Consider the following 27,163-nt stretch of genomic DNA (forward strand, 5'->3'; position numbering starts at 1 on the left):
TAGCGGTCCATATATGGCGAATGGCTTTTACTAACCGCAAGGTTGTTTTTTGGTGCGACAACCTAGCAGTAGTTCAGGTGGTGAACAAACAGTCATTAAAATTGGCACGTGTCATGCGGCTCGTGAGGAGACTGGTCTTGTTGTGCCTGCAGGCCAACATTTCTTTCCGGGCTCGACATGTTGCGGGTGTGGATAATGCATTAGCAGATTCCCTTTCTCACCTGCAGATCGACAAATTTCGCCATCTCGCCCCAGGAGCCGCTCAGGATCCGGAAGACTTCCCGGAGGAGCTTTGGACAATTGGAGAGGAGTGATCCTGAGAGGGATTATGGAGTCCCTGGCGCCAGCCACCTGTCAGGCCTATGAAGGAGCAGCCAGGGGGTTTCTGGCCTTCGGTGAAGGAGAAGGACTCAAGTCCATCTGGCCTATGCGCGAGCATGTTTTGCTGCGTTATTTGGCTTGCCTGAGGAGGAGGGGCATCGCCCTGGGTCAATGTGGGTTCATGTAGAAGGATTGACATTTTTCAGCAAGGTTTTTGGATCATGGGATCCCAGTACGTCGTTCTTGGCGCGCAGGGCCGTGGAGGGGTGGAAAAGGGCGGAGCCTGTCAGGCAGGATACACGCCGTCCTATCACAACTGCCCTCCTGGGGGAATTACTGGCTCAGGTACCGAAGGTTTGTACCAGCCCTTATGAAGCCTGCCTGTTTTCGGCCGCCTTTACTTTGGCATTTTTTGGGGCCTTGCACAGCAGCGAGTTTCTTGCTCCATCCAGGTCGCCAGGCGGGCAGGGGCCTCTTGATAGGCAGGACGTGGTGTGGATGGGTGGCTACTACATGGTCACGCTGAAGAGGTCCAAGACGGATCAGAGGGGGAAGGGAGCTAGGTTGCATCTGGTTGCCCAAATGGGTTGCCCCTGCCCCATAGCCAGCATGAGGGCTTATCTGGCAGTTCAACCAAGGGTGGCGGGGAATCTGCTTATACATGCGGATGGTACCTGCCTATCTCGATTTCAGTTCTTGGCTGTGCTACGTAGGTGCTTACGCCGGACAGGGGCCCCTGCGGAGTGGTATGGGGTACACTCGTTCAGGATCGGGGCGGCCACTCAGGCTCACATGCAGGGGGCATCTTCCCAGCAGATCATGGAGTTGGGTCATTGGCGATCCACAGCCTATAAGTCTTATGTGCGCTCTGACCTTTAATTTTTGCAGGTCCTGCAGATGCAGGGCCTATCTGGATGGTGGGACACAGCTTTGTGCATTGGGCTGGTCGGTATGCTGGTCGCACCGGTTGGGGGCTGCATCTGGGTCTGGGTGATGGCGCGCATCTTGAATGGATCGGGCGCCGCGGCATGTTGTGGACAGCACTTCTAGAGACGATCCGCCGGAGGCTCTTCCTGACCGGTCCTCCTGCAGATGTAGTCATTCACGTTGGAGGCAACGATTTGACCAGAATGAAGTGAGTGGACTTGAAATTGCTTATCAAATCAGACTTGGCGGCATTACAACAGTTGCTGCCGGACACTGCTCTATTTTGGTCGGACATTGTCGAGAGACGGGTCTGGCGTGGGGCCAGTTCACCTAGGAAGATAAACCGGTCGGTTCGAAAATTTAACGGGCCGCTTGGGAAGTGGGCATCATATTCCGGGGTGGGGGTGGTGCACCACTTCGGGATACGGAAGGAGGATGAGATGCATTACAGGCCAGATGGCGTACACTTGTCAGATTGGGGGTTGGAGGTATGGCTGCAGGATGTGAGGGCCGCACTAGCAAAATGGTTGGAGGATGTTGGCTCTGGATCTTGTTGCGGGGCGGCACAAGGAGAGGAGCCAGTTTAGGTAAGGAAGCAGGGCACGGTACCTGCAAGCTTAAAAGGGACCTTCATTGAGGTGGCCAAAAACTGCGAGTCAAGCTGAACCCGGCTAGGGAATGCTGTCACGACTCGCAGGGGCCAGATGGCTCGGGGTGGGCTGAAGAAGGTTTACGCCTTCTCCGGCACCCTGAGTGGGGCATCTCCCTTAATTAAAATGCCCATCGGCCAGGCTCAGGGCTGCATGAGGCAATGCAGTCAGGCTGAACCGATGGGTAGGGGGGAGCGTGGTCGGCTAACCACCAACTGGGGCGTCCTCTCCTTGGCCTAGCCAACATTCTCAGGTATTTGTGTTTTCAATAAAGCTGTGGCCAGAATGTTTAAGCCATACAGGTCTACGCGTCATTCATGAGTATGGACATGCACGGCCTGCAAGTCAAAAAGATCTCCTCAGCTTATACGCGGGATAAACTGTTTGGGATTTATTGTTTTTTCAGTGTTTCTTCTTTTATCTGAGGAGCAGCATTGTTTGCCTTTTCTTCTTGGGGTTGTGTTTATTTTAAAAGTTGATTTTTACAGTTCTTTCTTTCAGTATTTTGTTCTGGGGGGCACTGTAGCCCCCAGTTTGGTAGCTGTTGTACTTGTTGTAGTAGGTTGCCAACTTTGGGTACTATTGTTCTGCTCTGGTTTGCTGGCCTGGGGGCTCTATTTGGTTCTTCTGTCAGAGCTGTTCTCACAGAGCAGTTCTGTTAGAGCTCTCTCAGGGTGTCTGGCATCAAGAGAGGAAGGGAAGACAATTGTAAGCCGCTTTGAGACTCCTTTGGTTAGTGAAAAGTGGGGTACAAAACCCAGCAGCTATTCATCCTCTTGACTTTTCTGTATTTGTTGGGAGGGAGTCTGTATGGGAAAGCCTGTGATGATTGAGCATGGATTAAGCACTTAGGCCACCCTGTAAATTTACCAGTAGCCTGCTGCATTTCCCACCCTCGGCTTATATGCGAGTCATAAATTTGCCCAGATTTTGTGGTAAAATTAAGTGCCTTGCCTTATATGCGGGCCGGCTTATATGCAAGTATATATGGTAATATTCTCTCCGGAACGGATCTCTGTGTTGGCTTGAAACTTGCTTCTTTCTGATTGGAGAAGCAAAATCAGGGGGCATGCAACCAGCTAGTTCTATAAACTAGAATCATCTGGCTAGCCATGTTGGTCTGAAGCAATAAAACAAAGTTTGAGTCAAGTGGTACCTTTAAGACCCACAAAGTTTAATTCTGGGTATAAGCTTTTGTATGCATCAGTCTTCTAGTTCTGTAAACTGTTTTGGCTTATTGTAATTAAAGATGAAGCAGAGTGAGAGATTTGTAGACAAGTCTTTCAGGGACTTACCAGAACAGTCCCACTCCTGTGAAGACAGTTCTTCTGCTGTGGAGAGAGTGAGAGGTTGGAAGGATGTGATCACTTAGAAGGGACCCCTTCTTTGGATGGTGGATTGATATCCTGACATACCAAGATACCCTGGGGGGGGGGAGGCTGGCGAGAGGTAGACTTTTGGTAGTGAGTGATTTGATCATTATAAATATAGAGAGTGAAATCTGTGACAGGTGTTTGAAACACATAATGACTAGCTTGCCTGGTGCAAAGGTTGTGGTCATCACACCAATGACATTAGGAAATGTAGTTCTGTGGTCTTAGAGGAAGATGTAGTGATGGCCTCAGGAACAGACAGCTTTAAAAGGTGATTAGGTAGATTCATGTGATCTGGGACCACTGTACCAGTGAGACCACCTCTTCTTGTATATCCCCCAGAGTGCCTCAAGACCTAGTGAGAACTTGCTCAGGATCTCCAGCCCCAAGTAGATTAGATTGGCCTCAACAAGGACCAGGGATTTCTGGCCCTGGCCTGGTGGAATGCTCTTCCAAATGAGCCCTGCTGGACTTTGAATGGTTCTGCAGGGCTTGTAAAACAGTTGCTCCACTAGGCCTATGATTGAGGTCCAAAATAACATCTGATTTATACTGGCCTCCCCAGCAAAGCCTTATTTATATTGCATCTAGGGCTGGGAAATCCTCCCACTTCCCTCTTTCTTGTTTTTTTAATATTAGAAGAACTACCAGAGGGTGGTTGAAATTTGGTTTAGATTTTAATGTTAATTTAACATTTTGCTATATTTTATAATATTATACATTGCTGTATTTTATCTAGAAGTGACTTAGGATGTAATCCATCCTGAGTCACATGAAAATAAATTGATAATAATAATTCTATCCTTGGCTACTATCCACGGTGACTGAGGGGAACCTCCACATTCTAGAGTACTAGGCTTCGGAATCCCAGAACCAGGAGGCAAAATTAGGGAAAGGCTGGATTGCACTGGAAGTCTACCAGATCTACCAATATGGTAACTATGAAATCAATGTGCATTTCAGGTTCTAGTTGCCACCTAGAAAAGTCACTGGACAACAGGCACACCTACATGGCTGTCCCTACTAAGGCAACTACTTCTCAGTGAAGTGTCCTGGTGGACCTGTTGGTGTCTGGTGCTAGACATGAGAAACTGTAGGCTGCTACTTGTATAAATACAGTAATACAGCATAGATTCTTTTACGTGAATGGTATAGTGGATTGGATGAAGGTGTCATCTTTGACCACCAAAAAAGACTATGGCTGGGGGTCATGGGACCTGCAAGGACTGCAGTGATGTGGACAGTGGCTGAAGTGAAAAAAGAAATAGATCAAGACTGAGTGAAAAAGTCGGTCGGGTCCAACCCAATATATGTCTAAGACTCTTACTGAGTTTTTCTCTTGTTCTGTATATTATGATTACTTTTCAAAAAGTAATTGCTGAAAAGTGGTTTCCTCCAAAGTTTGGTTTATTTTCCTACAACAGTAGTTTCATCCAGTTCTTACTTTCTTCAAAGAAACATTGGTGTGATACAAGTATATAAGTGTACTGTAAACAAGTAATGAGATGAAAGCATGCACATATTATATGAATGGCTCCCACTGGGAAAGGAAAGGGAACATTGCATAAAAACAACTGAAGTATTCCACACAACACAGATTTTTGTTCTGCTGCTTTAGACCAACTTAGCTACCCGTTTGAATCTATTTTTTTTCCCCCGAAGATATGTTGCTTTTTCATAGACAAAAGAATGCATATAATGCTTCACAATGTGCACTGTTAATTAGAAAATTGGAAAATATTGAATGCCAACAATAATTAGGAAAATATAATTAGCAATCAAAAATAATTGGAAATGGAAAGTGACTTTTTATTTCCTGCCTTTTAGGGGAGAATTAGGGATCTTAGTTCTAAAGGAGACAACCGAAACAAACAGCTACATGATTTACTAATGAGGTTCAATCAAAACTCTAGCACCTTCCTCAAGTTCTGAAACAGCATTTGAGTTCAGTGATACATGAAATGAAAGCAAACAAGTGAAAACTTAATCCAGACAAGATGGATGATCTTTTGATTGGGTGTCTAAGAACTGCTACCATATTTTCATTGGATGGGATTGAACTTCAGTTTGAAGAACCAGGTCTGAAGCTTTGGGTATTTTTGGATGTGTTGCTGTGGCCACAGTGGTGGCCATAGCCAGGAGTTGGCCACTGGTGCTCCTTCCTGAACCGGCAGGATCTGAAGATCAGTAAACATTTCCCAGACCACATTGCTGAAACAACATAAAATAATATATATTTGGCACACATAAAACATCTTAAGTGCATACAAAAAAGTGTAGACAAACTGGAGCATGGCCAGAGGAGGGCAACAAAGTTGGTGAGGGGTTTGGAGACAAAGACCTATGAGGAAATGTTGGAGGAGCTTGGTCTGTTTAGCCTAGAGAGGAGATGACTGAGAGGGGATTTGATAACCATCTTCAAGTATTTAAAAGGCTGCCATATAGAGAATGGAGCAAAGTTGTTCTCTCTTGCCCCAGAGGGATGGACCAGATCCAACAGGATGAAATTAATTCAAAAGAAATTCCATCTAAATATCCAGAAACATTTCCTGACTGTTAGAGCAGGTTTTTAGTGGAAAAGGCTTCCTCGGGAGGTGGTGGGTTCTCCATTCCTTTTAAACAGAGGCTGGATAGCCATCTGACAGAGAGGTTGATTCTGTGAAGATTCAAGGGGGTGGCAGGTTACAGTGTCAGCGATAGGGGTGTGGGTGTATTGCATGGTGCAGGGGGTTGGGCTGTATGACCCATCAGGCCCCTTCTATGAATCTATGATTCATACAAAAATAATGCCAATTTTTTTTTACCGTGACCTAACATGTTTCAATCTAATAGATCTTCATCAGGGGTCAATTATACTGATGCACACAGATATAATTAACACATTTTTACAATTTTCAACAGGGGGTGTACATACTTAAATGTTTTATGTGTGTCTTGTATGTTTTTTAAACATTCAAGCTCCTATAATAAACTGTTTATATTTTTCTAAAATTGTTTTTATCCTAACCTTTTTAGTTATTGCCTGTATCTCAGGTTGGGCTTTTGTTTCCCTTTATGTGACTTGTTTTCCTGGCGAGGGCCTGCAAATTCTTAGCAGGCCCAACACTTATGCACCTCCCCAGAGAGACCAGGCCCAGTCTCTGCAGTCGTATGGTCGAGCTCAGCATCAATCTGTGGCTTGAGGGCGAATGGTACGCGGCAAGCCTTCAGTCACACTGGCTTGACAGATGGGTTAAGATCGAAAGCCGGTGTGACCTCCTAGTGTGCCATGAAAAACTGCTGCCAACTCCACAATGTCTGAGGGAGACTGCTGCAAGGGGTAGACCCCAGAAATAGCACTGCCCAGTGTACCAAACCACTCCAGGCTCAGGAGTTATCTGGATATTCTTCTGTGTGGTCCTGGTGGACTGGATGGTTACTGATGGAGCCTGTTGGTGGATGAAATTGGCCATGGGGCTGGTGAATATGATGGCTGCTAAGACATGGTGCTGCACTATTGGCAGGTAGGAGGCCAGTATTGGCAGTGAAGACACGACACCTGATATGGCTTAAATATGGCCACATCGTTTATTCAACAGCCTCCCAAAACATGGGTTGGCACAACATGAAATGGAGCCTGGCCTACACAGCCCGCTGGCTGGAAACCCAAGTCCAAGAGTGTTCAGGATCCATCACCCCTCCCCGCTGGGAAACACAGCCTCCTGTGCTCTTGGACTCTATACCATGGGAGATGGCCCATATAGCAGGGACCAAAGGGCACAAACCTCCTTGGTTGCCCTGCCTAGGGCCATCTGGTCGCCATGAGCAAGTATGCCCCCCCGCCTGGTGGGCTTCTTGCTCAAACACCACCTTCTTAAGAAGGCCCCACACCCATGGGAGTCCGATCGCACACCGGCTACATAAACAGGCTCTGTTCATGTTAAAAATTCGCTGTGACGAAGAAAACATAATTAACAACATTTTAAAAACAATAGGGAGGGAGGGATCCGCTGTGCGGCGCGCAGGCAAAGAGGCCGGGGCCCAGCACATGGCACTATTTATAGTAGCGCCGCTGAAGCCCGCCTCCTGCATGCCGTGTGCGACGCTGCCGCGGCGCGCCCGGCAAATGCCACAACCGGCCGCTCAAGCCGCGTCTCCCCTGCCCGCCCTCCACACCGCCAAAAGGCAGCCGAGGTAAGTCTCCGCTGCCCATTCTCTGGAATTGGTGTTTTTATTTATTGTTTGAAGTTGGTGCCATATCTGTCATTACTGAGGGCGGTTTTCACTGTGGTCATCATGGGACAACATCTTGGACAGACAGGCTTGGGTGATGTGGCCAAGCTTGCAACAAAGCCTGCACTGTGCATTCCAGAAATGGCAAGTCTTTCTCAGATGAGGCCCAATGCAATTGGCGCATGAGCTTGCGGGCTGCTTACTCATAATGCGGTGGCCAGACATGGATGGTTTGAGTTCCTCTATTTCCTCCTCAGATGTGCATGCCTCACCCTCAATGTCCTCTGTGTGGATTGGTGCCTATTTGGATCAGAAAACAGTGACGGCTCTCATTTGGTGAACAGCCTTGGGGGCTTTTCGCACGCCTTCAAAATCGCACAATGGTTGCCAATTGAAAACGCTACTGATTTGCCGTTATGCACAACGTCGTTGACAATCTGCCACACACCTGAAAACGATCTGCAAAAAACGCTTCCTTGTAGCGCTTTCAGGGAAATCCCCAAAAGTGGATTCACCCTCCGGAAAGCGATACACTCCTGCAACCAATCTGCAACACTAGCGAAAAAGACCTGTGCGTTAACATTGTTGCGGTTTCTACAAAGTCCCTCCCCCTGGTTCTCTCCTCTGATCTTCCGGCGAAGGGATCGCCATTTTTTTTTCTCCGAGCGAGCGGGGATAAACGCACCAGTGAGCCTCTGTTTAGAGGCTTCCCCGGCTTCAGTCCCTCCCCTTCAGTCACTAAGCACAAACAAGAGAAGCCCGTTTGCTGATTTATTTTCCCTTTATTTTTTACACATTCATTCAGCCGAAAATCGGGCCCGTGAGGTGGGGGGGTTCACTCGGAGGGAGCGTGGCAACGAATAAATGACAGCTCAAACACACCAGGCAGCTGGATGGGTCTCTCCGTTGCAACGAATCAACACAGATTCGTTGCAATGGGTCTGGTTTTTTTTTTAAAAAAAACTTTCTAAAAGGGAAAGGGGCTGTTTGGGAGCATGCTAACGGCTGCCCATTGGCTGCTTGACTGCCAGGGGCGGGACGAGCTTGGCAAGAGCGCTTCCTTTCTAGCGATTTTTGCCGAGACCGGAAGCCTGTGGGAAACGCTACAAAACGCAACTGGATTCCAGTACAAAGGCAGGTATGCATAACGACGAATTCCACTATTTTAAATGGCGATTTTTCATTCAGCAACCAATTTGCTACAAAGATCCCAGTGCGAAAAGCCCCTTGGTGTTGACTGTGGAAGCTTCGGCAGTGAGGGCCTCATCAAAGGCATGTTGGAATGTTATCTTGTGCTGCAAAAGCAGCTGACACTGTGTGCATTTGTCCCACAAGCCACAGACCAGCCAGTCCTGAGTCATAGCCTCTACATTATCAATTTCACAGTGTTTTGCAACTAGCCGTAGAGCAGCTATGAAGTCAGAACCCGACTTCCCTTGCTGCTGGTTCCACCAGTAGTAAGTGTCATGTCGTGATCTCAGTTAGCTGCTGTTGAAAGTGATTCTGCAGTTTTTTTACAATAGTATCGTAGTCGGCTTCCCATGGTTTGATGGGAGTGAGCAGGTCCCTTGTGAGGGCGAAGGTCATTTTGCCACAAATGCTGAGGGGGGTGCTATGCTTCTTGGAGGCATTGATGATGTTGTTCAAAGAAGCACTCCAAGCAAGCAACATAGGACTCCAATCCTCGGTGTCATTGCCATCGAATTTCAGCGAGGCTGCCATCACTTTTGTAATTGGTAGAAGTTCAGGCATAAGCGCTCCAGCCAATCAGCAGCCCTTGTGGCTTAAGGCGCCATGCTGATGACTGCAAAGGCTGGGCCTCGTCTCTCTGAGGTGGCGGCCAGCCAAGGAAGCAACCTAGTGCTGCAGTGATTTCAGCAAAGGCTGAGCCCAGGCTCTCTGGGCGGCACTCAGCAGAGTTTTCACAGGCAGCCCTGTGGCGAGAGGCACTGCGGACTCCCCTTGTCTTGAGGTGGAGTGAAGGATAGGTGCACTCGGTTAGTTGGTCCCTTTTGTAGGCAGATCACCAGTTGCAATGGAGGTAGGTTCCCTGGTGGTTTGGACTGAGCCATTGCTTCCCAGGGCAGGCTGCCTCGGACACCAATCCCACCCTCATCGCCAATAATAAGTCTCCTAGTTCAGTAAGACACAGACTCCAAATCTTTGAAAACCTAGCAACTCCTACTCCAAACACCAAACAGTGGAAAACAGTCTAACACGCAACTTTAGATACATTTCAGGCAGCCTGTCATGAGCTGTCATTGGCCCTTAGCAAAGCAGTCGGATTGGCCCTTAACAGATTGGTTGTTTTTAGAGTCTTGTCCAAGCCATCATTCACATGGCATGTCCACATATATAACAAATGGCAAAGAAACAAGAATTCAGTTAACACCAGAAAGAAACATAAGTGAGGCAGGGACTTTTGAACCAAAATCATGAGGCTGTGAAAATTTAGCAGCAACCCTCATCTCATATGCTAATAATTTGTTTTGTGAATCAGCTGTAGAAGATAGGGAGAGAACTACTTGGGGATTGCTCTTTTGGGGAACAAAATAAAGCCTGGGTTGATATGAAACAAAATGGAGGCCTTTTATGCAAATCCTCTTAAATCTCATGCATATTTTCCCCAGTGAAAGGCAGCCAGTTCAGTTTTATGGCCCCTCTTGATGTGTCAGGACTTTGGGCAGTTGCAATCCTGACAATTTAAGACATGTTTGCCTGAAGCTTCTCAAGAATGTGTATAGATAATTTCCTAATCCATTCTTACCAAGCAGAGTCAACACTTTCCACTGCATTAATTAAGCAGATGCCAAAAAATAAGTTACCTGTCTCTACAACTACCTTTCCAATAGTTCTGTAAACAGCTGAGTGAATAGTGGCAGAATTCGTCCTGAAACGCCAAAGTACCAAGTCTCCCTCTCCCAGTTTCTTGTTATGTTTTTCTTGAACCAGGTGGATGCATCCTTTATATTTCATGATCAGTTTCTGCTTGAAAAACTGGAAATGCTATTTTCTTTAAAATGAAGAAGATTCAGCTTTTACAGTTCACTTTTCACTACCCAAAGGAGTCTCAAAGTGGCTTATAGTCATCTTCCCCTCCTCTGTGAGATGGGGCTGAGGGAGTTCTAAGAGAACTGTGACTGGCCCAAAGTCACCCAGCTGGCTGCATGTGGAGGAGAGGGAAATCAAACTTGGTTCTCCACCATTCCTAATCACTGCACTATGCTGGCGCAATGTAAAGAAAATAAGAAAGATACAATACTATAAGACTCATTATGCATGGTAGGGAATGGTTGGGCTAGCACCTGCATGATGGTGGGGCAAATCCCTGCTTATGTATTGTGCATGCTATCAATGGCTATGCTGGGTGGGGCCTGTGCCTATTTCTCCCAGCAGAGAAACAAAATGCACCATTTGGCTCCATGGTGCTTTGCTGTGCTGCAGAGCCCAATGGGGCATTTTTTTCACCCCACAATGGTGTGATAACATTGTGCTGCTATCCCAGTTTCGTGCTGTGAAACCCTCCCTGCACACCCCACTGCCACCACAATGAGGCATGGTGGACTCTTTCTGCTCCAGAGTTGTGTGTGCGCACGAACACCTATGGGGCAGACTGCATGCACCAGGGGATTTCTTCCCTTGTTAGTACAAGGGAAGCGGTGGGGCATGCTGCCCCGCCTCAAAAAACCAGTGGCAGCCCAGCATGGCCAGTGCCATGCATCATCAGTCTTGAAATATTACCTTTTAATATTCATATTTCACATAACTTTTTTAAAGGTTACCTTTTCTTATATCATTATTGTAAGACCATCCTCTCAGCAAATGATCAAATAGAGCTACCATTAGCATGATTTACAAGCTAATTAAGCTGACACTTATTGAGATCTGAGCTGGTTTCTGACCTGCCCAGCATCCTCCAAACAGATTGCTGTCTAGTGATCAGAACGCAGCACTACAGGTTTTTATGTGTTACCCCACTGCTCAATGCATAAGTATGCCCTGTACTTATAGATCAAAATATGCTTCCTTGGTAAGGTTGCTGTCCACCATGTGAAGCCTGGAGATCACCCGGAATGATAAATGCTCTCCAAACTACAAGGATCAGATCCTTTTGAAGTAATGGCTACTTTGAAGCATGCACTCTGTAGCATTCTACCTCACTGCGGCCACTCCCCTGACTCCACCCTCAAAATCTCTAGGTATTTCCCAGTTAAGAGGTAAAAGCCCTATTCCTTGGACAATTTTTTTGAGAAGGTGAAAGCTTTATTAGCAAATAAAGTGAATGAGAAACTTGGAGAGGGCCTTAATACCAACTCTGCCACATCATAGCAGGTTTCTGCTGTGTGCAGGTGTTTGCTGGAGAACGTTCAGGTGAAGGCCTAAATGACAAGCCGTGGATTGGACAGTTGTTATTTTAGTAGCTTGGCTGACCTAAGTGAAAAATTATATTATTCAGTGCAGACTTTGACAATTAGAAAACTGGATTTATGTGGATAAGTACATTTATTTCTATTGACTCAGCTCCTAATTTCAGTTTATGTTTCATGTATGATTTGTGATGGAAAGATTTAGCATTAGTGCCCCAGGTTATATTGCTATTTGCACACTGTACTTGGTCCTCTAGTTCTTCATCTCACAGGTGAATGGACAGGGAATAATTTTTAAGTTCAAACTCCTCCAAAGGTCCCCTGCAGTGGACCAGTTTTGACACCTTCATAAATGTAGTCAGAGAAGGTGCTACCTCTAAGCCTGAATACTCACTTTGGTCAAGAAAAAAAAATCCACTAGGGATGGGCATGAACCACACCATGAGACAAATTGTTGTCCTGTTCATGGTTTTGTGGACCAAAGTTCTGAGTCCCTTTAAACTCCTGCTTTCTCTTCCTTGTGAAAGTTGCAAAGCTGTGCCCTACTGATTGAGTGTTTTACACTTTCTGTAAATCTCACTTAGAGGGACCGTGGTCCCTTTCAATGGTCTTTGTGGGTCCATGAACTGGTTCAGTTTCTGAATGAAACTCCCAGTTCAGCTTGTTTAGCCATTATCCAGCACAAACCTCATTTTTCCAGTTTGTGCCCATCCCTAATCCCAACTGTATTTAATCAGTCAATTAGTAAAAGATAGGCAATGTTGTCTGAATCATCCTCAATGAAAAACTACAATGGTATAGAATGTGGACTTGGAAAATATATGACTTTGTTTAAAAGGGCACAGTACAAAAGGATATTTATGGTACTATGATAAAAATGTACATCTGTAGTTGAATTACAGGAATGTGCAGTCATTTACAGCTAAGAATAAACGACAAGCAGGAATCTACCCTCTAAACTAGATTGGTTTCTCCATTTTTCATGTGCAATAGAATCCTTCATCTGTTTGCAATGCATGGGGTAGGCCCATTATGCACAGCAGCAGCTACACTGGGCTGCCAGTGCATTGCTGTGGGGTTGCATGCGCCACAGCAGACTGTCCCCATGAGGGATTCAATGCCGGATCTTCTCCAGCACCATCATGTGCCCCTCTCCAGGGACAAAGCAGTGGTGGAATGGTACTGCTGTGCGGGGGGCCCCTGGGGGTATTTTGCAGGAAGGTGAGATTGCGTTCCACACAATCCCACCTTCCTGCCAAATAAAAAAAATGACCTGGTCCATCCTGCAGTGTGGTGAAGTTCCATGAAGTGGGCCAGGGCATTTTGTGCCCCCTCTGGGCCACCAAAGGGCAGGGAGGGGCTGGGCCTGCAAGGCCCAGCTCTTCCCTGTCCACACGGGCCTGCTGAGGATAGGCCTGTTGGCCCCTGCAACAGACTAACAGAATGTGGCAGAATCTGTGTTAATTTAGCATGGGGCTTCTGGGATCCAATCTATACCATGCTTGAGATGCCCTGTGTCATGTGGACACAGGGATTAGCCCTGGGTCCATATTGATGCTGCCTTGGCCTTTTCCACCCATGTTGAATTGGCCATACTGATCTTTACATACATGTAGCAGGACTTTTTACAAGACTGCATTGTGCTCAGGAGTACCCTTCCATGTCTGCAATTCTGTTGTTTGGTTAGGCCATAAGACTAGTTCAGTGGAAAATAACACACTGTAAGGAAGACCAGCTACTTCATAAAAAAAAAAATGTTCAAAGTTTTAGAGTTAATGCCAAATAAACCTTAATATATGGTGTAAATTGTGGTACTTGGTTAGATTTCATACCCTTGTTTTAGGAAAGCAATGTTGTACAATAATTTGTTGTTAGGATGTCCAGACCTTCTTCTATAGTAAGAGATCTCCTGCCCTACAACCCCCCCCCCATTCCTATTACCTCTTTATGGAGTGGTAGTGGGGAAATGGAGAAAATTTAGTATTGTATTAATGCAGTGATGTCATTTCCTGAAGAGACCGGACATAATGTTATCACATCAGCACAATACTTCATGATACAAGCAATGAATCTTAGTGTTGTTCCAGTGAGATGATGGTACTTCCAGTTTTTGCCAAAACTGACATCATGATATTGGCACAACTGTGATGATTAAACACCAAATAAATTCATGCGAGCTCAATAAACCATTTAGTGAGGGAACCTCCTAACTGGAGTGTGCCAATTTCCAACAGAATAACAAACAAGTCCTGGTGAATTACCCTTGTTTTGGTAAACTTTGTCAGTCTATCATGTAACAATCTGTATAAAAACAAATTAAGATAATGAATATTACACCATTTACAAAAGACCTATAGTAATAATGCAAATGCAACTATCACTAATGCTACTAAATTCCACCCCAAAAGAGGTTACAACAATCCTAACCAATGGATGAAATGAGATACAATGGCAAATTTTGTGGTCCATTCTGCACAGGTTTAATGTAGCAGTAGTGTGGCAAATTGTAATCGCTACTAAAATGCAGTTAGGCACAGCGTCGTACACAATCTGCCACACTCCTGAAACAGTCCCGCTAGAAGCGCTTCATTGTAGCCAACGCTTCATTGTAGCGCTTCCAGGGAAATCCCAAAAAGTGGATTCACCCTCTGGAAAGCGCTACACTCTTGAAACCAATCTGCAACACTAGCAAAAATGTTCTGTGCGTTACCATTGTTGCGGTTTCAGCAAAGTCTCTTCCCCTGGCTTTCTCCTCTGATCTTCCGGGGAAGCGATTGCCATTTTTTTTTCTCGGAGCGAGCAGAGAGCAGTGAACCAGGGAGCCTTCATTCACTCCCTCCACAGAGCTGCTTTAAGTCACCAAGCACAACACAGCCCCGTTTGCAAGTTCCCTTTATTTTCGGCAGAAAATTGCGCCCGTGCACAGGGGGGGGGGGATTTTTTTTTCACTCGGAGCGTGGCAACGATGAATCGGCAGCTCACATGCCAGCTGCCAGCTAGATGGGTCTCTACGTTAGGAGGAAGCAAGGAATCAAGGAATCAAGGCATATTCGTTGCAACGTGTATTTTTCTTTTTTAAAAAACATGTTCTTAAAGGCAAAGGGGCTTTTCCGGAGCATGGTAACAACCGCCCATTGGCTGCTCGTTTGATTGACGGCCAGGGGCGGGACAAAGCATGGCAAATATCGCTTCCTTTCTAGCGATTTTTGCTGAGACTGGAAACCTGTGGGAAACGATTGAAACACAACTGGATTCCACTTCAAAGGCAGGTATGCGCTACGCCGAATTCCACTATTTAAAATTCCGCTTTCTCTTTCTGAAACCAATTTGCCACATTGATCCTGGTGCGGAATGGGCTTGTGTTCTCTCTGTCTCCAGAAATGTGCAGTGGCAAATGCTTAGGCCATTCAAACTACAATCACCATTTAAAGTTTAAAAATAAAGCAAATAGACATTTATGTGCATGCAGTGCAAGAAGATCTCAGTTTTTAATTTATTTATTAACCATACTTCTATACTGCCGCTCACAGCACTGCTGGCTTGTGGTGGTTTACAATATATCATAAAATATTGCAAACATAGCATAAAATAACCCCATATCCTAAAATCCCCTACAAAATTGTTAACAATTAATACTAGCAAAACATTTATATAGAATTTATATAGAATTATATAGCTTGCGGCCTGGGAAGTTTTTTACTGCGGGGGGGACGGGGAGAGGGAACCGCGGCCTGGCACCCTGGCCTTCGCGGCCTTGCATCGGGCCGCGGACCGCAGGTTGGGGACCACTGCAGTATAGGACAATCTCAATTACTTAAAGAAATTAGTCACTTCTCTGTCCTGATCCCCACCTGGTGGAACAAGCTCCCAGATCAGGGCTCTAATGTCATTAAAACAATTATGTAGGGCCTGCAAAATTGAGCTCTTTCACCAGGCATTTGGTTGAAGTTTACTGGGACCAACAACACCTTCTGGGCCACCTGAACCTCCCGGCCAGGATTCCATGCACCTGACTTGGACAACCATGGACCTTTTTGATTATTATTCTGTAAAATTGTTATATCATTGTTATTGTTATCATTATCATTTTTAGAATCATAGAGTTGGAAGGGGCCATACAGGCCATCAACCCCCTGATCTACGCAGGATCAGCCCTAAGCATCCTAAAGCATCCAAGAAAAGTGTGTAGCCAACCTTTGCTTGAAGACTGCCAGTTATTTGATGTATTCAATATGTAATACTGACTGTGATGTACAATTGTATCATGTTTCATATGAATCACCCTGAGTCTCAGGGAAGGGCAGTATATAAATGTAATAAAATAAACAAATTTTCCTGACAACTGCAACTCTTCCCGTTTTGCTATAGTGATATAAATATTAAATTAGGTCCTCTTTTCTTCCCCATACAGCTCAGACCAATCTGATATGAAAGGTGGGATGGAATATTGGAGTGAGGAGGAAAGGAACAAAGGCAGTTTGACACCCACAACCAACAGAATTAAAGAGTGTTTAGTTTTGGAGGAAGAAGGGGTAGGGGCATCCTGGAACGGACAGGGACTCCAGTGGAAACTTGAGATTATTATTTAAACAGACAGGGTTTGGGTGCTGCTCTTACTAAAAAAGGAAAGTGTTAAGGCCTGTTTTTTTATTGTTTCAATGCCTGAGACTCTTAGAACTTTTCCACACAATGGCTAAAGGCTGGTTCATCTGGTAGCAGAGCTAATCCCAACTTCTGCATGACATTAAGTACCGGCCCAGTTGGGCCCAGGCCTGGCATGATTCATGCCCTCCATTTCCCAGTGGCAAGGGGACTGCATTCCCTTTTTTGCTCTGGGTGCCAATGGGGCCTATCTCAAGGCAGGCCCATGTGAAAGGGGAAAAGTCAAGCCTTCCAGGCTCGGCTCCTCCCCCACCTATGGCATCCCAAAAGGAACAAAAAATGTTCCACTCTGTGCGGTGGTACAGAGCCAACTGGGGCATTTAATTTTTTTCATGAAATAACTTCCCCCTCCCCCCGCTGCCATAAAGCCTGGCAGAATCTCTCCACCCTGGGTGCCTCGTCTGGAGGCATTAATCTGGTGTGGACTGGGCACAGCTGGGAAAATGTTCTCCATGAAGACCCAGGAAGAAATGGGCAAATTGCCCCATTGCAAAGAACCAGTGGCAGCCTGGGGCGGCATTACTGATACAAAAGGGCCATAGAGAAAGAGTGAAATAATAATGTGATACATGGGACATTTCTCCTAGAGGAAGTAATCACAGCAGAAATTGCTGGTCCTTGATCAATTAAACATTATATTGTGTGGCAATAACAAAATATGACATTAAATGTTATGAAAAGATAAAAATAAAACAAATGAGAATATCCCAATTTCTTAATCCTCTCTCCTTCTGCTGCTGTTTTTAAGCACAGATGTTTGGTTTGGGAACAGCTGATACCTTAAGGGACGTATTACTACATTACTGGAAAATTTGGCACATGGTGGGTTCAAAGAGGAGATGGCAGATTTTGATCATGTGCTGGCAAGTATCAGAATGAGCCAAAGCAAAGTATTTAACAATCAAATCAAAAGTGCAGTCATACATAAGAAAATAAAACCCCTTGTGAGTTTTGCATGTTTTTTTAAAAAACTGGTGTAATTAGAACAACATAATCACTGAAATGTCCAGACTTTAGGAAAGCTTAAGAGATTAAGAAGAACAAGCCGATATCCTTGTTCTCAGATGAAGCCTAAAAAAATAAGCAAAGCTTACATGTATTCAGTCTGGGTAACTAAAACTTCTGTGTACTTAGTTAGGCCTTTGGGGCAGGCAATTACCAGCTCCCAGACCCAATTTCCCACCCCAAGTAAAGGGGCAAAGACCATAGAAATTAAGGGGAGGCAGACCATCAAAATGACATGACATTTTCTCCAAAGTCTGCCCTTGCTGGGCACTATCCCCTCAGACCCCCCCCCCCCCCCCACACACACCATTTACTAAGGCAGTGTTGGAAGCATTACATGAAAATTGTAGATGTCACCTTGGGTGGCTGATTTTAGAACTGAGTAGCGTGGATTAATATATAAGGAAAGTGGTGACAGAGCTTTAAGTATTACATCTACGTAAAGCTTACAGGCAGGTTCTTACCATTTTTATATTCATTCCATTAAAATGTGCAGAGCAATATTAGGATCTGCAGCCAATCTTTGTGTAGCAATAGTGTATCACGACTTGTTCTGGGTAAGAACACAGGCATTAATTGGATGGGCAATACAGGCAATATGTTCTTTGACTATCCAATTGGAAGAAAAAGCAAGGGGTGAACACATCCAGATCATTGCCTTATCCAGATACAAATCATTGGTCCATCAAGGGCTGTATTGTCTACCCAAACTGACATTAGTTCTCCAGGATTTCAGGCAGACATCATTTGTTACTTGGTCCTATTAGCTGGAGATGATAGGAATTGAATTTGGTACATGCCAAGCAGAACTTGTACTGCAGAGCTACAGCTCTTCCCCGGGGGGTAGTTGAAGCCATCATAAAATTATCAAGACCACCAAGGTGAAAGAAAATTTTTAAATCTTGCTTCAATGAAGATTTGAACTTGTTTTGGCATCTGACACCTGGACTATTAATGAACTGATTGGAGCTTTTAGAGGAGGAGTATGAAAGCCCACTCTTGCACCACACTAGAGTAATGAGGCATGTCAGAACATCAACAATAAAGCTGATGTTAATTATCCTGTCTGTGTGAATGTGTGCAAAAGGTATTATTGAAGACAGGTGACTGGAATCACCTTAATCTGGGTCAGGAACGGTGCCATTTATTTTTCCGTCTGTGAAATGACAAGCAAAGCATCTGATATCTCTTTAGTTTGTGGTGGGGCTGTCCAGTAGCTTAGGTTCAGGTCTCTAGCACAAAAATACAGCCTAGGGAATATAGGAAACCCTTTAGCAATATCCCAAAGAGATAACATCAGAGAGAACTACTCCATACAGATAATCAGATGCTAGATTTTAATTTTATCTTGTCAATAAAGTTGCTGCCCTATTTAACCCCATGCTACTCTCACTGCTGCATCTGTAACTTGTTTTATGGCTGAAGCTTAGGGGGGAAATGAATGCATGTAAATAAAGTTCTGTGACATACTTGCTATTGTTTCTTTCTCTGCTGAAATCATCCTGCATGGGTTAAAGTGAAGAATTGATTGTTCTGAAAATATTTAGTTTCAGCATTTTAAGTTTTCTATGCTGTGAACACAAAAGTAGAAATGTGTTGAAATTTACCACTGCCTTATTTTTTTGACATTTAAAATTTTTCTGCTTCATCAGATTTTCAGTCATCGTAGGCAAAGCATTGAGTCCTACTTTTGTGAAAGAAGGCACTGAAGCAAATCCAAAGTCCTGAGCTATCACCAGCTATCTTACAGGAAAGTGAACTGTCATGATGAAACAAGCTGACTGAAACTAAACATGTTAGCAGCACTCCAGCACTTTCCTGAGTCCGTGCTAGTGGATACAAAACTCATACCTAAATGTAACATTCCCCTAGTTTTAAATAAAGAGCCTCTTGTGGCGCAGAGTGGTAAGGCAGCCGTCTGAAAGCTTTGCCCATGAGGCTGGGAGTTCAATCCCAGCAGCCGGCTCAAGGTTGACTCAGCCTTCCATCCTTCCAAGGTTGGTAAAATGAGTACCCAGCTTGAAGAAGAAGAAGAAGAAGAAGAGTTGGTTCTTATATGCCGCTTTTCCCTACCCCAAGGAGGCTCAAAGCGGCTTACAGTCGCCTTCCCATTCCTCTCCCCACAACAGACACCCTGTGAGGTGGGTGAGGCTGAGAGAGCCCTGATATCACTGCCCGGTCAGAACAGTTTTATCAGTGCCGTGGCGAGCCCAAGGTCACCCAGCTGGTTGCATGTGGGGGAACGCAGAATCGAACCCGGCATGCCAGATTAGAAGTCCGCACTCCTAACCACTACAACAAACTGGCTCTCTCTTGCTGGGGTAAACGTTAATGACTGGGGAAGGCACTGGCAAACCACCCCGTATTGAGTCTGCCATGAAAACACTAGAGGGCATCACCCCAAGGGTCAGACATGACTTGGTGCTTGCACAGGGGATACCTTTACCTTTAGTTTTAAATAAAGACAATGCAGCTTCTAAAATGTGGCAGCATGGCAAATATAGTAGTATGTTAAATCCACAGAAGAGTACACCCATAGTTCCTTGGACCTGAGATTCCGTGGAACATGCTATGATGGCCTCATCCATTTCCCTCCCTCAGAGGAAAGATTTTCCTTCCTTTGCTGACTGAGCTGCCCTAGTAACTTGTTTTCTTCTCTGCTGAAGAACTCTGGTGCACCCTGTCACAGTAAGATATTTTAGCTATTGGTTCAGCTCAGGAACCTGAAGGAAGGATAAAAAGCCTACTTTAATATAAATAATTGAAATGGCACTTGAGTAGTTTTAAAATTCAAAAATAACAAAATAATTTGTTTAACATGGAGGGGGGGAGTCAGGTGAAATGAGGAGTTGAAATTTTTGATGTAAGTTAATATTGATAACTCTGAAGTAAAACCAGTACATGCACAGCCTTTAGTTCTTATGTTTCAGGATAATGAAAGTTTCTTAAGTTATTCACAGTTACTAAAATATTTCAAGAGGATTTTGTTCCAGTGTTTTCCCAAACAATCCAGAACACCTTCTTTGAATATTCTCTGACTCTTTTGTTTCCCAGAAAGCTGGTATAGCCCTTCCATTATCCAGACCCCTTCTCTTGAAACACTTGTACTTGTCTTGAGTTTTTAAGTGACAAGGTCTCTGAAAGCTGTTTCTAACCACACCAGAATAGGGATTTCTGTTCTATTCAGGGCTATCTCCCTATTTTTCTGGGTAGGGAAAATTTGATCCTCTCTAGAAAATCTATTCCATTTCTCTGGCCCAAATGAGAGTCTTTCTCTGGCCCAAACTTCCTTGCATCTTTTCCCTTGTTCTCCATCTACAGTAAGTACATCACGATACTTCTATAAATCTATCCTGTAATTTTCTATTTTCTTACCAGTATTCGTCAATGAACATCATAAAACACATTTTGAGGAGTCATATTTCAGTATTGGGTACCTTTAATTGTTTCCAAGCCTGTGCTAGTAATAATCTAGCTACTGTAAAGACATTCCTGGTCATATAATTCATTTTATCATTAGAGCCCTGTGAAATGATAGCACAAGGCAGTCTTTTTTGTAGAGTTTCATTCATAGACCTAAACATTCTGAATCCATATTTTAGCAGTCAGTTCCACCAAATGCACATAAAGGATTCTGGCAACTTTATGGAACCTGCCGGTGCTTTTGGAATGTTGAGAAAGGGCACTACCAAATGGCTTCCATGGGGATAAAGCTAATCACAAAATGGCTTCTGTTGAAGCCAACCATAAAATTCAAGCCATGGGAGGAGGGGTTGTCCCATTACGTTAGCAAAGAGATGCTGTTTGTTTTGAGTTTTCATTGAAATGGATGGTTTGTTCACTGTATAGACAGTGCAGGGAAGTCACACAATTCAGAACATAAGAAAATGTACATCTATGACTAAACATATGAATGAGAAGCATCTGTCAAAGAGAAGCTGAGCACTTTTGCCAGTCAGTCATCTTGTAGAAAGCAACCCAAATAACCTTGCCAGTCCCCCAAAGGAGTAGAAATTCTCTGCCTTGCCTCTTGTTTCCTGCCATCACGCCAAGAGGTAGGAGGAGAAAAGTCCATAAAGTTCCCCAAAATGCATAGATATGTGTGATATCACTCCTGCAGTTTTCCCAGAAGTGACATCACACCATTGCCAAGGGCTACCCAGTCAATCCCACCCCCTATCTCCCACTAATTGTCAAACAAATCCTAGCAACACTAAACCTGCAGCTCCCAGTGGGGATATGCTGCATTCAAGCCAAGACTAAAGAAAAACTGGGAGCCAAGAAACACAACAACAGATGCTATGGTACCCACAGTTGTTATAAAGTTATAATGTTTTACCATTAGAAATTCATGTAAGTTCTTCCACTGTTAAAAATATTATAAATTCATAATCAGAATCCATTTTGTGTTTGCAGTGCCCATTGCCCAATTTAGATTACAAAAATAATGAACTGGGAGGGGTGGGTCCCTGTGAAGAAACAAATATAGAAAAATACAGACATACTGGGAAACCAATATGGCAATAAAATATCCAAATTCGACTTATATAGAGTCGTCTCTCTGCAGTAATCCTTTTATTCTTATTTCACACAAGTCCCGATGCGTTTCGCCTTATAGCTTTTTTAAGGGAAGTTTTTTATATTTAAGGACCAACTGTCTGAAGCGCCACAAGCTAGGTTTAGCTATTGTATGACCTTATACTCTATCAAGAGATTCCTTCATAAGTTGAAGTTGGTCCTTAAATATAAAAACTGTCCCTTGAAAAAGCTATAAGGCGAAACTTATGTGAAATAAGAATAAAAGAATTACTGAAGAGAGATTATATAAGTCCAATTTGGATATTTTATTGCCATATTGGTTTCCCAGTGTGCCAATTTAGATTACAGCAGTTATATTCTGCTCAGGATGTGAACTGCTGTGCTGAGTAGGGGAAAAACAGCTTCTCTAGTTTTTTTCTCTCTGAAAGCTTACTTTCATCAGCACTTAATTATCCAATGTGTGGTTCTCCCTGGGTCTTGCACAGATGTTTTTAAATAATTTTTCCCAATACCAAATGATTTGGTAGTGGTTTTTGGAAACTGGTATATAAGTTAAAACCAGGTGATTTAGGGCAGGAAGAGCATGAACAGAACTCCATCCATTCCCTTCTGATTTTGGAATGACTTTTTTCTTTTTGGTCTGTGTCTGTTGTCAAATGTCTAACCAAACACAGAAGAACCACTGACTACATCCTTTATTTTTAAAATGATAATATTTGTTAAAGTGATAAATGATAATAACCCATGCACTGGAACAGCTTTAGCATTACTTGCCTTAAATATTAATGACAAATGAAATTTCCCTGTAAATTATGGAAGTTTTCCTTGGACTGTAGAAGTTGTCTGCCCCAAACACTGTGCTCTCCATTTCCCTCTATGAGATATCTTCTAGATGAGCTCACCCTTTTAAAATTCCCTGATAAAGATATATAGTAAGACATTTCTTTTGGAGCCTTTCCCTATCAGTAGAGAAGGAGCATCTGGGTGGCCTTCACTGAGCAGTTGGAAGACCTCCCTTTTCATTTGGCAATACCTTTGCACTTTAATACAGTGGGCAGTGAAAAGGTTCATTAGTCCCAGAAAAGAGAAGGGCACATGTGTGCATCCCTGTAAACATTTTCTGGAACAGTTTACCTATCCTAATTGTCCTGCAGTTCTCACTGGGTGAATTTGTGGCTTTAACAGAAATGACCTTTTTGAATGAAAACTCTCTAACTCAAACAATAATATAGCAAAAACATAAACATTTCATTTTAAGTTAAATACAGGTTTCGATTTTTCAGCTATGGAGGGTAGGTCTGGCATTTTTACATAGCACTCTAATACACTTGTCAATCCTGGTGGAATAGTAAATGCTCATGCCATCTGTTTTAATATCTGCTTTAATGGATGCCATCTAACTGACCTTCAGTTTTAGATCCTTAGTGGAGCCCACCAGTCTGTGCACCTGGAACAACATCCTCTATGAGTACCTGACAAGAGGGTTGTTTAATTTTAAAAATCCACCGGAGAGTGAAAAATAAATATGAACTATATAACAAAAGAATGAATATAGCACTCTTCCGTTGCATTTCATGGCACTGAGAATAGACATCAGTACACAAGCAATTTGTCATGTGTTTCATTAAGCCTAGCTATGTGTCATTAATATGACACATTAAAAGGCCACCTTCCTCCTTTTCAGCAGCAATCTTAGTCATTTCCAGTTTATTATTATTATTACACTCTTTATTGGATTTTGAACTAGAAGGATCTAATTCTTTAAAGTGAAAGGTAATGGACAGAAAGCCTTCTGGCATCTTAAAAGCTTCCAGGTACTAGACTAATTCAAAGTCCCCCTCCCCCCCCCACAGCTGATGTTACTGAAGTTCATATTTTCCTGATCCAGAATACAATTTCTCAAAATCACTTGGAAATGACATGTCCTACCAGATCCTTGTAGCTAAGATATTCCACCATGAGTGTGCATGATGGACTGCACTTTTTAAAAGCTTAGAAGTACTGTACAAACAGCTGAAGGAACATGAAGAGTTAATTCTTCACAAAGACAGTAGGCCTTGAGTGACAAACTGTCTGATTGGTTAGCATTCCCTGAGGAAAGAAAGTCTTAAGAGTGTTACATGATGAGGAGGGAGTCAGTCAGACTTCTGCCTTGACTGAGTTGAGTCTGACAGTCTGATTTCAACCTTAATTGAGAGCAATTTAACATACCGTATTTGCCGGCGTATAAGACGATTGGGCGTATAAGACGACTGGGCGTATAAGACGAGGCATGTTTTTCAGGGGGGAAAAGTAGTCTTATACACCAGCAAATACTGTACATGTGTAAGAGAGTCCCCACAAACTATTTTCTGTCTCCTTCTCTAGGCATATATGTGAGGGACCTCACTTATTGTATTCTGTCCTGTGTGTATAAGTTGTATGAAGCAATAAAGAAGCACATTGTTGAAGTTGCTGCTCTCCTGTGTGTCATATGGATGTGTAAGTTGAATCCTATACACCAGACTCCATGGGGTATCCTTTTATTATATACTAGATATTAAGCCCGCTGTGGCCAAAATACAGCGGGCCCTAGCATGATGGGTGGTTGGAGGGATGGGGCGAAGGAAGGAGGAAAAGGAGAAAGAGAGACAGAAAGACAGAAAGAAAGGGAGGAAGATAGAGACAGAAGAAGAGGCAGAGAAACAGGTAGCCAGAAAGAGGCAGATGGAAGAGAGGGAGGAAGGGAGAAAGGGAAAAACAAAGTGAATGCTGGGAGGAAGGGAAGGAAAGGGCAAAGGGAATGCTGGGAGGAAGGGAGGAACAGAGGAAGGTAGGTGGCCTTGGGACCTTCTGCCGGGCCGAGGAGCAGTCTCAGCTGCCCCAGGGCCCAGCAGAAGGCTCCGGACGGGGGCGGTGGGCTCCGCGGCCTACTGCCAGGCCTAGGAGCAGGCTCGGCTGCTCCAGGGCCCGGCAGAAGGCTCGGGACGGGGGCGGGGGGCTCCGCGGCCTACTGCCAGGCCTAGGAGCAGGCTCGGCTGCTCCATGGCCCGGCAGAAGGCTCGGGACGGGGGCGGTGGGCTCCGCGGCCTACTGCCAGGCCTAGGAGCAGGCTCGGCTGCTCCAGGGCCCGGCAGAAGGCTCGGGACGGGGGCGGTGGGCTCCGCGGCCTACTGCCAGGCCTAGGAGCAGGCTCGGCTGCTCCAGGGCCCGGCAGAAGGCTCGGGACGGGGGCGGTGGGCTCCGCGGCCTACTGCCAGGCCTAGGAGCAGGCTCGGCTGCTCCAGGGCACGGCAGAAGGCTCGGGACGGGGGCGGTGGGCTCCGCGGCCTAATGCCAGGCCTAGGAGCAGGCTCGGCTGCTCCAGGGCCCGGCAGAAGGCTCGGGACGGGGGCGGTGGGCTCCGCGGCCTACTGCCAGGCCTAGGAGCAGGCTCGGCTGCTCCAGGGCCCGGCAGAAGGCTCGGGACGGGGGAGGTGGGCTCCGCGGCCTACTGCCAGGCCTAGGAGCAGGCTCGGCTGCTCCAGGGCCTGGCAGAAGGCTCGGGACTTCGGGAGTGGGCTTTGTGGCCTTCTGGCGGGCCCAAGGGCAGGCGAGCCTGCCCCAGGGTTCGGCAGAAGGCTCCCTGGGCGAGGGGAAGCCGGCCGGAGGACTTACCGCTGGGGAAGGCTTCTTACTCTGAGCGGCAACTCCCCGGCTGGCCCAGGCGAGTGACACTCGGAGGGCCCAATCAGGAGCCGCTTCGCGGCTCCTGATTGGACCCTCCGAGTTTTTATCCTGGACAGGGCCCGCCCTAACTCCTCCCCACTTCCCCTTACTCCTTTATTCCTCCCGCTCCTCCGGAGCGGGGGGAGGGTTAAAGATAATAATCATATAGAATATATTAGAATAAGACCAAACTGGAAGAGATGGCTGAAGAAGAAATCTTGAATTATATTTCAATTATATGGATTTGTTAGAGACTGAGGATAGGAAACTGTGAGACATATTGAAAGGAAGATTTGGTGAGCTACCATGATAATTAATGGTATCAGAATTTTTTTTATATATTTAATTTTGGAGAAATCTGGATTGCCTTTACAGCTGTTTTTAAAAAGCAAAAAAGAAACACTGGGAGTCCAACATAAGATAGATGTTTGAGGAAAAATCAGTTAAATTTAACTTCAGTACAATAGGACATTTGTGCAACAGAGTTTTTCTACAGCAAGGCAAGATTAAAGAAGAAATGTAAGGCAGTAAAGATTCCTGTGCTAGAGACAACTTCTGCAAGGTCACAGAGTATTGTTTCAATGTATAGCACTTTTAAACACTATATATTTTTGTCTTTTCATAGTTTTCACTATATTTTCCATTTTCTAAAAGAGACAATGAGAGACTGCAGTTTGCTCAAAAGCTGACTGCAAAAGTGGGACTTGAACGTAGATCTTGCAGCACACTGGTTCATATAAGCTCAGAAACCAAGATGGGTAAATTTTGAGCCTGACAATCTGAGGACAAGTAGTACAAGAAGACCAACTGCCGTGGCTCTGAAAGCCGAGACATAAATCTATTTGCTGTGCTGTCATAACATCTACACAGTGCTGCCCAGAGGAACTCTTTGGGATGGTGAGTGGCCTAATTAATCCAGGCTGTCTTCTGTTAGATGTGAAACCATATTCTGTTGGCTGTGATGAATTTGGTGCCTACTTTGTTGACAAGGCTACTCATATGTTTGGCTTGGTTTTGAAATCAGTAGCTTAGTGACAAAGCAGGAATGCAAGATGGGGGGGGGGGTTGTTACCTTCTTCCTGCATATCCTAACCAGTTTCTGAGGATGCCACCTCCTAATTAATTAAAGAAGTAAATTCAAATGCTACCCCCCCACACACACACACAGAGGTCTGCTCTTTGAGGAAGAGGTACTTGGAATGATGGAAGTAATTGGCTTCAAGGAAGACTTTCCTGTTTAATGACAGGCCAATGGAGGAATATAGGACATTGCCTAGTTAATACCTTTAGAGAGGGTGTGGGGATCTAGTTGTCTGTATCACAAGATCAGGAAGCTTTCACCCCAATTCATTTGGCTTTGGTTCTCAAGTCATTTATTATCTCATCAACTTCTACTTTCTTCTTCCTGTAATTCATGTAC

The sequence above is a fragment of the Paroedura picta genome, chromosome 1, assembly GCF_049243985.1.
Source record: "Paroedura picta isolate Pp20150507F chromosome 1, Ppicta_v3.0, whole genome shotgun sequence".
Taxonomy (NCBI): domain Eukaryota; kingdom Metazoa; phylum Chordata; class Lepidosauria; order Squamata; family Gekkonidae; genus Paroedura; species Paroedura picta.